This window comes from Dromiciops gliroides, chromosome 4, assembly GCF_019393635.1.
Source record: "Dromiciops gliroides isolate mDroGli1 chromosome 4, mDroGli1.pri, whole genome shotgun sequence".
Classification (NCBI taxonomy): domain Eukaryota; kingdom Metazoa; phylum Chordata; class Mammalia; order Microbiotheria; family Microbiotheriidae; genus Dromiciops; species Dromiciops gliroides.
In genome coordinates, this window is record NC_057864.1 from 460,809,422 (window position 1) to 460,824,135 (window position 14,714).

Genomic DNA, 14,714 nt, shown 5'->3' on the forward strand with positions numbered 1-14,714 from the left:
TGTCTAATTTTGGTGCTTGTATTTCTAGCACTTGGCATGGTGTCTGACAAATAGTAAACATTTAATAAATGCATGTTGATTGATTGTTCCCCATCCCCCCAGCTGCTAGTGCCTTTCCCTGTAAAATTATTATTATCATCAAGATAGCTAGCCATACAATGGATAGAGTGCTGGGGTCTGGAATCAGGACAACCTTGATTCTAAGCCAGTCTCAGTTACTTACCATCTGGTGTGACCCTGGGCAAGTCATTTAATTTGTTTCTTCAACTGTAAAATGAAGCTAATAATAGCACCTACCTCCCAGGGTTGTTCTGAGGATCAAGTGAGACCATATTGGTGAAGAGTTTATTTAACAATGCCTGGCACATAATAGGTGTTTAATAAAATGCTTGTTTCCTTAATAAGAAAAACGTGTTGGGGCAGCTAGGTGGCGCAGTGGATAGAGCACTGGTCCTGGAGTCAGGGGTACCTGAGTTCAAATCCGACCTCAGGCACTTAACACTTACTAGCTGTGTGACCCTGGGCAAGTCACTTAACCCCAGTTGCCTCACTAAAAAAAAAGAAAGAAAGAAAAGAAAAATGTGTTGTTTTTCAGGAGTGTCTGACTTTTTGTGACCCCCATCCTGGCAAAGATACTAGAGTGGTTTGCCATTGCCTTCTCTGGCTTATTTTACAGAAGAGGAAACTGAGGCAAACAGGGTGAAGTGACTTGCCCAGGGTCACATAGCTAGTAAGTGTCTGAGGTTGGATTTGAACTCAGGAAGATGAGTCAGGCCAATAGCTCTGTATACTATGGCGCCACCTAGCTGCATGTATATAGTGTTCTAAAGTGTGCAAAGTGCTTTATAAATATATCTCTTTTTATCCTCACAACAACCTTAGGAGGCTAGGTGTTATTATCATTCACATTTTACAGATTCCCTTCTATCTTATTTGCACATAATTACTTGTGTGTTATCTCTCCCTTCCCAGTCTGAGATCCTAGAGACCAGGGGCTTCTTTTTCTTTGTTGTTTCTTTCTTTGTAACTCCAGCCCTTAGCACACGGTTCAGCTTATGCAGAATGCACTTAATAATTTCTTGTTGACTTGACTTGGATAAGACTACTGCTGAAAATGGATTGGATAATGATGAAAATTGAAGAAAGTAGAAATCAAGAATTACTCAACTCTTGAAGGGAGCAGAACCAGAACATTGTCCACTGTAACAACATTGTGTGCTGATCAACTGTGATAGACTTGACTCTTCTTAGCAAAACAATGGTCCGAGACAGTTCCAAAGGACTCATGATGGAAAATGCTCTCCACGTCCAGAACAAAAAGAACTATGGAATCTAGATGCAGATTGAACCACACTATCTCTATTTTTTTTGTTTTTCTTTTTGCTCTGATTCTTCTTGCACAGCATGACTAATTCAGAAATGTTTCATGTGATTGTATATATATATAGATATATGTATATATATATATTGTATACATATATATATGTGTGTGCATGTGTGTATATGTGTATATATATAAAACCTATATTGGATTGCTAGTTGTCTTGGGGAGGGGGGAGGGAGGGGAGGGGAGGAGAAAAAAGGAAACTAGAAATTTTATAAAAACAAATACTGCAAATTATCTCTACATGTAACTAAAAAATAATGAAATACTTTTATAGGGAAAAAAAAAGAATTACTCAACTCTTCTTTACTTCTGCTTTTTTTTTTTCTTTTCTGCCAAAGAGAATGATCTTCCCAATGAAAAGGCTAGGAAAAGAAAGGGTTAAGAGGAAGTTGTGGGGCAGCTAGGTGGCGCAGTGGATAGAGCACTGGACCTGGAGTCAGGAGGACCTGAGTTCAAATCTGACCTCAAACACTTAACACTTACTAGCTGTGTGACCCTGGGCAAGTCACTTAACCCCAATTGCCTCACTAAAAAAAAAAAAAAAGAGGAAGTTGTAACCCAAAATAAATAAATGAGGAAATAAATGAGTGAGCAGTAAGAGCACATAGTCTCCATCAGTGAGTCATGTTCATTCACATTCAAGTCACATGGTTTGGACAAATGACATCCCAACGTTATGAAAGAGATACTGGATGTCAACGCTGATCTTTCAAAGATTGCTGAGAATGGGAGAGGTCCCCAGCCCTTACCCTCCAAATTACTCTGGATATGTTTTTGTATCTACTTACCTATGCACATGTCTTTCCCTACCCCCAATCAGATTGTAAGCTTCTTGAGGACAAGGAAATTTCATTGTTGGCATTAGGCTGTTAGCTGCTACAATGGATAGAGCTCAGGCATCAGGAAATGAGAATCTTGCCTCAGACACTCACTAATTGTGTGACCCTTGGCAAGCGATTTAACTTTTCCAGGCCTCAGTTTCCTCTTCCAGAACAATGGGGACCTCACTGAGTTGTTGTGAGGTCCAAATGAGCTAACGTACTATGTAAAGCTTTTTGCTAACCACAGAAATGCCAGCTATTTATGGTGCCTAGAGCAGTGCTTAATAACTGCTTGTGGAATGAATGAATGAATGGAAGGAGGTCAATATTGTCTCAGTTTTTCCAAGGAGGGAAGAGAATGGAATCTGCCAAAGATAGGCCAGTGATTCCTTCTTCTTTAAGGGATGGTTCATGAATGTTCAGGAAGGTGAGCAGTGTGGTGAGTAAAACTATATGTGGTTGCCTTATTTCTGTCCCAAGTTTGGGGAAAATTAGCTGGGGTTTCTAATATATTTGTTACTTAGAAATTAGAAGCTTTAGGGGCAGCTAGGTGGCACAGTGGATAGAGCACCGGCCCTAGATTCAGAAGGACCTGAGTTCAAATCCGACCTCAGACCCTTGACACTTACCAGCTGTGTGACCCTGAGCAAGTCACTTAACCCGAATTGCCTCACCCAAAAAAAAAAAAAAAGCAATTAGAAGTTTTAGCACCGGGGGCAGCTAGGCGGCACAGTGGATAGAGCACCGGCCCTGGAGTCAGGAGTACCTGAGTTCAAATCTGGCCTCAGACACTTGACACTTACTAGCTGTGTGACCCTGGGCAAGTCACTTAACCCCAATTGCCTCACTTAAAAAAAAAAAGTTTTAGCACCAGTTTTGGACATTAAGCATTTATTAAAGCATACCAAATATTAGTAAAGAGAGAACACTTGGCTCAGAAAGTTAAGAAACCTATCTAGCCACCACAAGCGCATCTGAAAACCTGTCTGAGTGTGGATGCTACCTCTGGGTCTGGACAAGAGGCGGTCCCTACACACTGCTTCAAGCTAATTGGCTAGCATCACCCAAATCCACCAGTTCACTGGACTTGAGGGTGGTCCATGAGCAGACTTTGCTAAGGTCAGAGTTCAGAGAACACATTCCCCTGAGGGCCAGGCTCTCAGGTAGGTGTGGTTCCAATCAAGTTAACTCCAAGTGAGTCAATCAGCAATGTCAATCGAATCAATCTTAATATAATCCCCCCAAGAGCAGGGGCCTCTTGGGAGTCCTAAAACCCATTATTTTCTCACAGCAACAAGCCCAAGTCTTTAGAAGGTCATGACCAACCAGCCTCATTTCCTCATCTATAAAATCAGTGACTTGGATGAGATGGTCTCTGGTGTTCTGTGACTGTGCTGCCTGGTTTTGTCGAGAGTCACTAGACTGGTCGGTCCACATGGGGCAGCCTCTTGACCTGGGATAACTGGGTTTCAGCAATGAGGGCTAGAAAGCAGCCTGGCTAAACTAGATTGAGAACTTGCTAGATGACTCAGCCCAAAAGACCAGTGAGTGAGTAATGGGTGGATGAAAAATTGGAAGGAAGTCTCCAGCAGTGTGCCCCAGGGATGTGTCCTTGGACAATTTTGGAAGGGATTTGGATGAAAGAATAGAGGGCATACATATCACACTCAGGGATGACATGAAGCTCAGAGAGATGGCAGTGAACACACCCTACTGACCCCAAAAGACCCTGAAGGATTAGAACCACAGACCAAACCCAATAAGATGAAATTCAATAGGGATAAATGGTAAGAATCAACTTTATGAGGACAAGCTGGGGGAGGTGTGGACGGAGAGCAGTTCTGGAAAAGATCTGGGAGATAAGTTCAGTCAAGACTCACTAGGGTAACATGACACTGTCACTTCAACCCCCCTAAAGCTCGCTACATCTTGATCTATTAAGAGGGGCTTTAGGGCAGCTAGGTGGTGCAGTGGATAAAGCACTGGCCCTGGATTCAGGAATACCTGAGTTCAAATCCGGCCTCAGACACTTGACACTTACTAGCTGTGTGACCCTGGGCAAGTCACTTAACCCCCATTGCCCTGCAAAAAACCAAACCAAACCAAAACAAAACAAAACAAAACAAAACAAAAAAAAAAAGAGGGGCTTTAGCAGCTGGGCATGGTGCCTCATGCTTATAATACCTTCTTCTGGAATTATACAGAAGCAGCAGGGTGGCACAATGGTTAGAAGGCTGGCCTTGGAGTCACAAAGTCCTGTTTCAGGCACTTAGTTGTGTGACTGCAGGTAAGTCATTTCACCTCTGTTTTCCTCAGTTTTCTCATCTGTAAAATGGGATTTACAATAGTACTGATCTCTGAGGATTTTTGTGAGGATTAAATGAGATAATATTTGTAAAGCACTTACTTAGCACAGTGCCTGGCACATAGTAGACACTTAATAATTGCTTGCTCCTTTCCTCTTTCAGCCTCAGTTTCCACATTTGTAAAATGGGTGTCCTCAGGCATTTGAAAGACTGTTGTGAGGAAGAAGGTTTAGGCTTGGTCCTAGAAGGAAGAATTAGGAACAATGGGGGGAAGTTAGAGAGAGGCAGAGGTTACACTTTCTACCAATGAGAGTTTTCCCCAAATGGAATTCATTGCCATGAGAAGTATTGGGTTCTGGCCACTAGAAGTCTTCACAAGAAGGCCAAGCTGACCACTCTTCAGGGATATGAGAGCTGGCCTTAGAAGTGCTTTCACATTCTGTGACTTGAGGCATAATGAATCATACTATAGAGTCATCTAGAATAGAGGCGGTTAACCTCCATTACTTAGCAAGGGAAACTGAGGCACAAAATAAGGAAATATTTTAATCAGTATCCTCTTTTTTTCTGGGCATTGGATAACTTTTCTTTCATTCTCATAGCATATGTATAAATTTCAAAAGACATATGAGAACCCTGAAACAGAAAACACGCATAGATCTTAAAGATCTCAAAGAAGTCCACAAGTAGCTACTAAAAATCCGTAAAGCACTAACATTCCTTCCTCTAGAAGGGAATTAAACTTGAAGTGGCCTTCTTGGCCACCTTTTGGCTTCTGTTGTATCCCTATATCTCCCAAGGTTCCTCTGTAGTCTCTCTGCCCCATGACTCCTAGCACCCAGTGGTTTAGACTCCTTTTGGAAGGCAAACCCCCTTTGTGTCTGTGGAACAAGCACTGGCCCCTTCCCAGCAGACATGACTGTTCTCATCAGTTACTGTAAGAGTAGTTAGTGTCAGGGTCCTCTTCTCTTTCTTCTCCTAGTCCCCTCCGGGTCCCCTGCTCCACTGCTCCTTCAGCCATAGTCAATCATTTTCTCTCTTTAAGAGACAATACTGCTCAGAAAATCCCCTTCTCTCATTGGGAATTCTGTTACCTCTCACACTTAGAAGCCTCCAATTTGGGGATGCCTCACAGAGGCCACCCATTCTGGGATCACACTATGTAGAAAATCAGATCTCTTCCCACTGACCCCCCCAATCTCTCTCTCTCTCTCTCTCTCTCTCTCTCTCTCTCACACACACACACACACACACACACACACACACACACACACACAAACATACATTTCTAGATAGGAAGCTGAGGTCCATTAAGTCCCTAGTCAGCCATCAGTGTCTAGGTGACTTCTACTCCTTGGGCAGAGGAAACCCATTCTTAGAAACTCTGCTCTGTCCATGATCAACCAAAGCTAGGGGTCTGTCTGCCGGGTGCTCAGGCTGCAATTCCTTCATCTCTCTCCTTCCTGCCCCCAGGTGGCATTTAGCACAGTGCCTAGCACACAGCAGGCACTTTGTAAATGCTTGTTGATCGACTAACTCTGGAAAGAAAGACAAATAATGAAGAGGATGAAAAAGGGACCGAGCCCTTTGTGTACCCAGACAAAAACAAACTCCCATGTTTTAAGGACAGCACAATTCTGCCCCCATCAGAGCCAGAGACAGGGAGGTGGCTGAGTCCTTATCAGGGCTCAGAGTTCTCAAGCTGTTTATTCTTGGCTGTCTCGGAGCATCTGTCTGCTTGGATGACTTCTGGAATCTCTCTGGAGCTCGGTTAACTCACTGGCAGAAGGACATTAGAACAAGTTCTTTATCTGAGGCTGATGAGAACTAATTAATGTTTGCAGAGATAGAAGGGCACTATCTGAATAGAGGCAGAGGACCTGGGTTCAAATTCTAATTCTGACTAGCACTAGCTAGTGGTGTGATTTTAGGCAAAATTCTTTCATGCTCTGGGCTTTTTAAAAATCTCATTCTGGGGGCAGCTAGATGGCGCAGTGGATAGAGCACCAGCCCTGGATTCAGGAGTACCTGAGTTCAAATCCGGCCCCAGACACTTACCACTTGCTAGCTGTGTGACCCTGGGCAAGTCACTTAACCCCAATTGCCTCACCAAAAAAAAAAAAATCTCATTCTGGGGGCAGCTAGGTGGCACAGTGGATAGAGCACCAGCCCTGGATTCAGGAGGACCTGAGTTCAAATCCGGCCTCAGACACTTTACACACTTACTAACTGTGTAACACTGGGCAAGTCACTTAACCCCAATTGCCTCACCCCCCCCAAAAAAAAATCTCATTCTGAAAAATCAGGAGGCTGATCTTTGTAAGAAAATAATTATTAATAATGGATTTCTTTTGGGGGACCCAAGAGGGACCCAGTCTTTGGCTAGCTTTCTACCCCCACCCCCACCCCCCACCCTCCTTCAGAGGTCAATTTTTAGGAGGAAGCTCTAATCCTGTACCATAGAGATGGAGAATAGATTCTGACTAGCTCAGTGAATTGAGGGGATTAAATCACACCTATCTGAATTAGCCCTAGCCCTTCAAGGTCGTTCTCTCCTATCAGATCCTGATGTCATCACAGTACAACTCATTTTAATATGGACCACCCTCAAGTCACGTCAATGGATAGAATTGAATCCTGCTGACCAATTAGCTTTGATCAGTGTGTAGCAACCCACCTCTATCAAAAGAGGATAAAAGTCAGGAACACAGGAGGCTCCTGACCAGCACCATTTTGGAACTCACTTTTGGTTTGGACCCTCAGTTGGTTGGTGAGTGCTCTCCTCTTAGGTCAGAGTAGGTAATGTAGGGCTTCTGAACTCTGTTTGGGGCCATGTGTTCTCTTAGAGACAACGTGGTGCCTGGCGGTTTTTGGCTTGTGTTAAACTGCCATGCATGGGGCAGCTAGGTGGCACAGTGGATAGAGCACCGGCCCTGGATTCAGGAGGAGCTGAGTTCAAATCCAACCTCAGACACTTAACACTTACTAGCTGTGTGACCCTGGGCAAGTCACTTAACCCCCCATTGCCCCTCAAAAAACAAACAAACAAAAAAAGAGCAACAGAAACCATCCAGGGATGTAATCAATGAACAAGTGTGTGTTGAGTGGCTCCTAGGCTTCAGGCATTGTTCCAGGCACTGAGGGATACAAAAGCAAGAATGAAACTGTGCCTGCCCTCAGGGAGCTAACTGTCTATCAGAAGAAAGAACATAAAATTACATACCAAATATGTATTATATATATATATATATACAAAGTGAGTTTGGGGTGGGGACAGGAGAACGTGGGACCATAGCAGAGCAGAAATGAGAGGGAACAGAGGGATGACATGAGTAGCACTTTCTACCCCTGAGATACTAAGAGAACCAGAGAAAGTTGGCTAGCTTGTTGAGTAGATCCTCACGGACCATTCATGGAAAGCCACAGATAGACTGAAGCGGCCGATGATTCAGCTGAACAGGTTAAGACACGATGAAAGATGAAATCACCTGCCTTTGAGAGTGAAATCTGACTACTCAGAGTTCCTGGCCCCAAAGCTCTCGAGATGGGAAGGGAGGAGGAAAAGATTGCTGGGAAGACTCATGTTTTATTTGCAGGACTGGTCTTGGGACAGCTATTCAAAACTTGTCATGATTTCTGAACATCTGGAAGGTGAGCACTGTTGAGGGTGCCCTGAAGAAGCTTACCTTCGAGATGAGAAAGCCCGTTGGGTTTTAAAGTTATAGACAAGACCTCTCCTGAGAGGAGCTAGGACTGGACAGACAGTTGATTTTGAAAGACCCTGTTTCAAGTCCTCTGACACTTATGTGTAAAATGGGACAACTCTCCAACTCCCCAAGTGATAGCTAAGGCCCCAATCTTCCTCAGTGCAGGGAGTTTCCTTCCCTAGAATTTGGGCTGAAAAGCACAGAGAAGGTCAGCCTCTGTCCCAAGACGGCACCGTGGGGAGCACACCAAGTGCTGAGGCTGCCCTCCTGCCCCATCCTAGGGTTTCTGTTCTTGACAGGCCTCTCTCCTGACCATTTTCTCCTTTTACCTCTATACAAAAGTCAGTGGAAAGAGAACGGGCTTAAGGACTCGGGTTCAAATTCCCTCATTGTTGTTTATTCCCTGTGTGACCCTGGCTAAGTCCTTTGACCTCTTCCTTATCAATAAGATGTGAGGGTTGCACTAGATGTCCTCTGGGTTTCCTTCTACTTCTCTATGATTCCAGATGCGTAATTTCCTCTGAACCCTACGGGTCGATGCCACTTGTCCCAGGGACCTCAGCCATACGGGACTCATCACTATTCCTGTCCCGGGCCTTGGAGCACCGCAAGGTCTCTGTCTTTCTTCCTCCAACTCAGTTGAATGTGTCCCGGGTGCCAACATTCTCAATAAAGACTCTGGATGGAGGAGAGCCTTCCAAGTGCACTCATGGTGCTGTTATGTCATAGGACTAGACTCTGTTGGCTAAATCCACAACTTTCTGCAACTACTTTGAACCAACTCAGTGGGACAAGTGTTTAGAAAGGGAGTTTCCAAATGAGAGAATGTGAGATTTGTTGTTATCCTTACAGGAATGGGTTAGAGCAAGAAAAAGGAAGCATCTCGCTTCAGAATCAACCTCAAAGTCTTCCTTAAGATACCAAATGGGGGCAGCTAGGTGGCGCAGTGGATAGAGCACTGGCCCTGGAGTCAGGAGGATCTGAGTTCAAATTCGGCCTCAGACACTTAACACTTACTAGCTGTGTGACCCTGGGCAAGTCACTTAACCCCAATTGCCTCACTAAAAAAAAAAAAAAGATACCAAATGAAGGAAGGAAGACACCCAACTACAGTCCCTTTGAGGGAAAGTAGAAAACAGATTCAGAAAATGTAAGCCATGGCATGGTGGGGGAAAGAAGCAGGATATTCCTCAGGGCAAGTAAGTCATGAAATACCAGATTAGTGAATGGAGAGATAGATTCAAAGGTCCTGGGGTTAGAAGCCATCACCTCCCTCAGTCAATGAGTGTGAGGGGAGAGCGATGGAGGGAGCCGCTCGCTGTGCTCCGTGGGGCTCCTGCAACCAGATATGACATTGCAGCTGATGCTGCTCATCCAGCCAGAAGGGAGGGACAGCTGGAGGCAAAATTTGTCAGGAAAGCCAGAGGAGACAGCCAGAGATAGAATAACCCAGGAGGCATTTCCAGGGCAAGAATCAAAAGAATACAGGGTGGGAGGGCAGGGGAGTGGGGTTGTGATGCAGACAAGTCTACAAAGGCAGTGTTGGTTGTCAATGGGCTAATCCTCTCCCCTCTTGCACCCTTCCCAAATAGATTGTGTAAAGAATAGGTTTAGAAAAATGAAAGATAAAGTGGCAAAGTAGGGCAAGACCAAGGTGTGGAGAAAGGGAAAGTAAGATCATCAGGAAGGCTTCCACAGCTGGGAGTGGAAAAACAGACAGAGACAGAGGGAGAGACACACAGAGACAGGGAGAGACACAGGAGAGACAGAGAGAAAGAAGAGAGGGAGATAGGTTAAAATTCCACATTGTATATGGTGGGGGGGAGGGGCTCTTTTTAGTTCACAAGATCATAGTCCTAGAGTTGGAAGGGATCCCAAGAGCCATCTCGTCCAATCTCCTTGTTTTACAGATGAGTAAACTGAGGCCCAAGAATCTAAGCAACTTGCACAAAGTCCCACAGGTAGTAAGAATCAGAGGCAGAATTAGAATTCAGAGCCCCTGATCCCAAAGAGGTTTGGGACTCTCTCTTTCCCCTGCCTCCCTAATTCTTCCAACTCTAACCAAGTAATTTCCCATCAAGGATTCCCGCATTTGTTTCTCTGGCAAGGAGTAGGTTCTGGCCTGGGAAAAGGAGGAGGGCCACGTTGGCTCCCTGACACTACAGCTGGACCAGCTGCACCAGATCCCAAGGTTTAGGTCTTGACACAGCTGGGAACAGAGATCGGATTGCACCTTTGGAAATCTGCCTGCCACAGTTACGAACCATCACAGCTGCCCCATGATCCACGAAGGATGTGGAAACAGGAAAGAAAGAGGAAAAAAGGGAGCAAGGAGGAGGTGTTTCATGATTCTTCTGCAAGGTCCCTGGACATGCTGCCATGATCTTAGATCACCCGAAGTCCTCGGGCTCTCACATTCATGTTCCCCTTCCACCACTACCACATTTAAAAAAAAACAATACTGTATTAAAAACAACTAAACTGGCTGAGGATCTTCTTACATTTAAATTAGTTAATTTCAACAAGTAAAGGATCATCAAAATCAGTGAGGCATAGTGAACAAAGGAGCCAGCCTTGACATCAAGAAGACCTGTGTTCAAATCCTGCCTTGGACATATCCTGGCTATGTGACCCTGGGCAAGTCAATTCCCCTTTAAGCTCTCTAAGCAACTCTATGAAACCTTAACTAGCAGAGCAGGTACCAATTTTCATTGATCTGATTGTACAAGTATAAACCTATATCTGATTGCTTGCTGCCTCAGGGATGGGCAGGCGAAGAAGGGAAGGAAAGATACAATTTGGAACTCAAAACTTGACTTGTCCAAGGCCACACAGCTAGTAAATGTCAAGTGTCTGAGGCTGGATTAGAACTCAGGTCCTCCTGAATCCAGGGCCAGTGCTTTATCCATTGTGCCATCTAGCTGCCCCCTTTTTTTCTTTTCTTTTCTTTTTTTTTTTGGTGGGGCAATGAGGGTTAAGTGACTTGCCCAGGGTCACACAACTAATGGAACTCAAAACTTTAAATAAATATTTAAAAAATAAACAAAAGAATTTGCATTGATCCAGCACTTAGCTATATGACTCTGGGTAAGTCACTTCACTTCTGTTTGCCTAAATTCCCCATCTGTAAAATGGGATTAACAATAGCACCTAGCCCCTAGATTTTTTGTGAGGATCAAATGAGATATTCATAAAGCATTTAGCATATGCCTGGCACATAGTAGGCAATTAATAAGTGTTTGTTGATTGATTGTAGAGGGGATTTCCTCACCTACATCAGTGAAATCATGAAGCACATGAAGTGAAATCCAAGCACCCTAACACTTTCTCAGACCTTTCCCCTTATTTCTCATTAGGATTCTGGTCAATTCATTCTCATTCACCTTTTTCTCATCTGATAAAATTAGATTCCATTCTTTTGGTTCTGTTTGTTTGTTTTCACTTTGTATTGTTTCATGAGAATTTATCTAAGTTGCTCTTGATTCCCCATGCTTTAGGGATGGGTTCAGATCTGTGATTTCATGTATATGGGGGAACTCCTTTCACTCATGCTGACTGGTAACTAGTCTTAGAGAATGTCCAGATCGCTAGGAGGTGAAGCATCTTGCCCATGGACATATGGACAGTAGGTATCAGAGGCAGCTCTTGAACCCTAGTCCTCCTGACCAGGTGATCTTGGGTTCAATGATCTCTATGCAGGTGATGCTCAGATCTCTATAACTAACATTAGTCCCAGTTCAGCATCACCAACTGACTTTTGGACCTCTTGGAATGGATGACCCATAGGCATCTCAAATGCAACATATGCAAAACAGAACTCTCCCCTCTTCCCACTGTGTCCTATCAAGGGTACTACCATCCTCCTGGTTATTATAAGGCTCACCTCTTCATGACATCATCCCCCTCCTCACTCACCCCCTTCATAGCCAATCTTGTCATTTCTCCATCACAACATCTCTCCAGCTCATCTGCTTCTCTTTATTCACATAGCTGCTACGCTCATACAGGCCCTCATTGCTTCTTCTTCTTTTTTTTTTTTAGTGAGGCAATTGGGGTTAAGTGACTTGCCCAGGGTCACACAGCTAGTAAGTGTCAAGTGTCTGAGGCCAGATTTGAACTCAGGTACTCCTGACTCCAGGGCCGGTGCTTTATCCACTGTGCCACCTAGCCGCCCCTCCCTCATTGCTTCTTGCCTAGACTATTGCAATAGCCTTCTAATTGTCCTTCCTGCCTCAAGGCTTTCCCCATGCCAGTCCATCCATCATTCAGCTGCCAGAGTGATTTTTTTCCCAGCCCACCTGACCATGAAGCACTCCACCCCACTCCCACCTTCCCCTGTTAAAAAACCCTATTCATTCCCTATGAAGTCCAGTCTTTAGCATTTGGAGTTCTTTAGAACCTTCATTCTTCCTGTCTTTCCAGACTTCTTACATTTTATTCTCTTCCAGGCACTCTGTGATCTAGCTACCTGGACCTTCCCCCTCTTCCTTGGACATGACAATCCATCTCTTATTTGAGTTCACAATAAATAGTGCTTAATACATGGTTGTAGAAAGAACAGAATAGAATTAGCTTGGGCATGACCAGTGGAGCTTTGCCCCAGGGCAGGAAATTTGAGCATGCTAGTGCTACTCTTCTGGACTGTGCTTCCTTCTTCGCCTTCCCAGACACCTAGAAACTTCATCCTGGAGTTAGCTTTCCCCGCTGCGGTGCCCACCCACCCCCCCCATTGGAGACATTCATGTGCTTCCACTAAGGCATGTTTACTCCCCTCTCAGCACTAACATTCTGATGTCCTTCCGGGGCGTATACTCTCCCCCTCCCAACTCAACCAAGCAGGAAGCCTAGAGTAACCCACCACCTACCTTGCCCTGGCACAAAAATTGCTCCTTATGGCTCTGCTGACCTTCGAGGTCTCAGTTGACTCTCTATTTGGAAATACCCTTAACCTATAAGAGAACCAGGTGTCACAGTAGATAGACTGTAAGCCTTGGAGCCAGAAAGACCTAAATTCAAATCCTGCCTCAGATACTTATTAACTTCGTGATGCTGGGCAGGTCTTTTGGGCTACTAGGGTGAGTGGAAGCCCTGGCAGATTCCAGAAAAGAGATCTACCACAGCAACTCTAGTTGGCCACTTACTGAATCAATAACAACAGGGTTGCAATCTCTGTTAGTGAGGGGACTAGGCACGCTGACAAAATGACAGATGCTTTAAGTGCCGAAGTTAAGAAGTACAAAACTAGTAAGCCTTTTCTATAATTCCTTTGGGTTATACAATGAAGATTATTTTCCTCTCTAAAAAAATCAGGTCTTTGTGACTTCAAGTCAGAAAGCGAGGAAGGTGGTATAGGCATACAGTGCTGAATAGTAACAGTAACTGATTTCTACGTAGCACCTTAAAGGTTTGCAAAGCCCTTTTCTGATCATCACAACCCTGTGAAGTAGGTCCTATTACAGGATAGAAAATTGAAGCTCCGAGAGGTCAAATAATTTAGGAAGAACCACACAGTTACTAAGTATGTGAGGCTAGATATTAACTCACCATCTTTCCTTCATCTAGGTCTCACATGCCATCCACTAGACCAAAGCTGTGAATCATGACTCCATGTGGAGTCATGTAACTCAATGTGGGGTTCGTGAAAATTTTGGCAACAATAAAAGGCTACGTATCCTTATTTTATATAACTGGGATCAAGTAAAAATTTCTCCTGTGAGGGGGCAGCTAGGTGGTACAGTGGATAAAGCACCGGCCCTGGATTCAGGAGGATCTGAGTTCAAATCCGACTTCAGACACTTGACACTTACTAGCTGTGTGACCCTGGGCAAGTCACTTAACCCTCATTACCCTGAAAAAAAAAATTCTCCTTCGAAAAGGGGTTGAGTAGAAAAAGTTAAAGAAGTCTTGCTCTATACCACTTAGTGGTCCAGGATTGGAGAGACCTGAGTTCAGATTCTGCCTTACACACCAACTAGATGTATAGCCCTCGACAAGTCATTTCCTTTCTTCAACCTGAATTTCCTAATGTATAAAATAGGGATAATTACTTCTGTATGAGAGTTCTTGGTGGAATCCAAAGAATTCTTTCAGGGAATAGAGAGAGAAAAATTCCTTAGTAAGTCATCATCTGCAAACCTGACATTTCATGAAGACAAAATACTTTCTGTTGTTGTCCGGTCATGTGGGACTCTTCGTAGGCCTGCACAAATGATGGGAATTTGGAGGAGCAGATTGGAGTTCTTAATCAGAGGACCATGAACTGAAAAAAAAATGTATTTTGATAACTATTTCAGTGCAACTGGTTTCCTTTAGTATCCTATGCATTTCACATGATTCTGAGTAGGGGGCCCCTAGGTTTATCAGACTCACTGTTCATGGGATCCAGGACACAAGAAAGGTGAAGAACCCAAGGGTTCAACCTACTTGGAAAGGCTGTTATGAGGATCAAAGGAGATAATGTCTATAAAGTACTTTGCAGACCTTAAAGCCAATC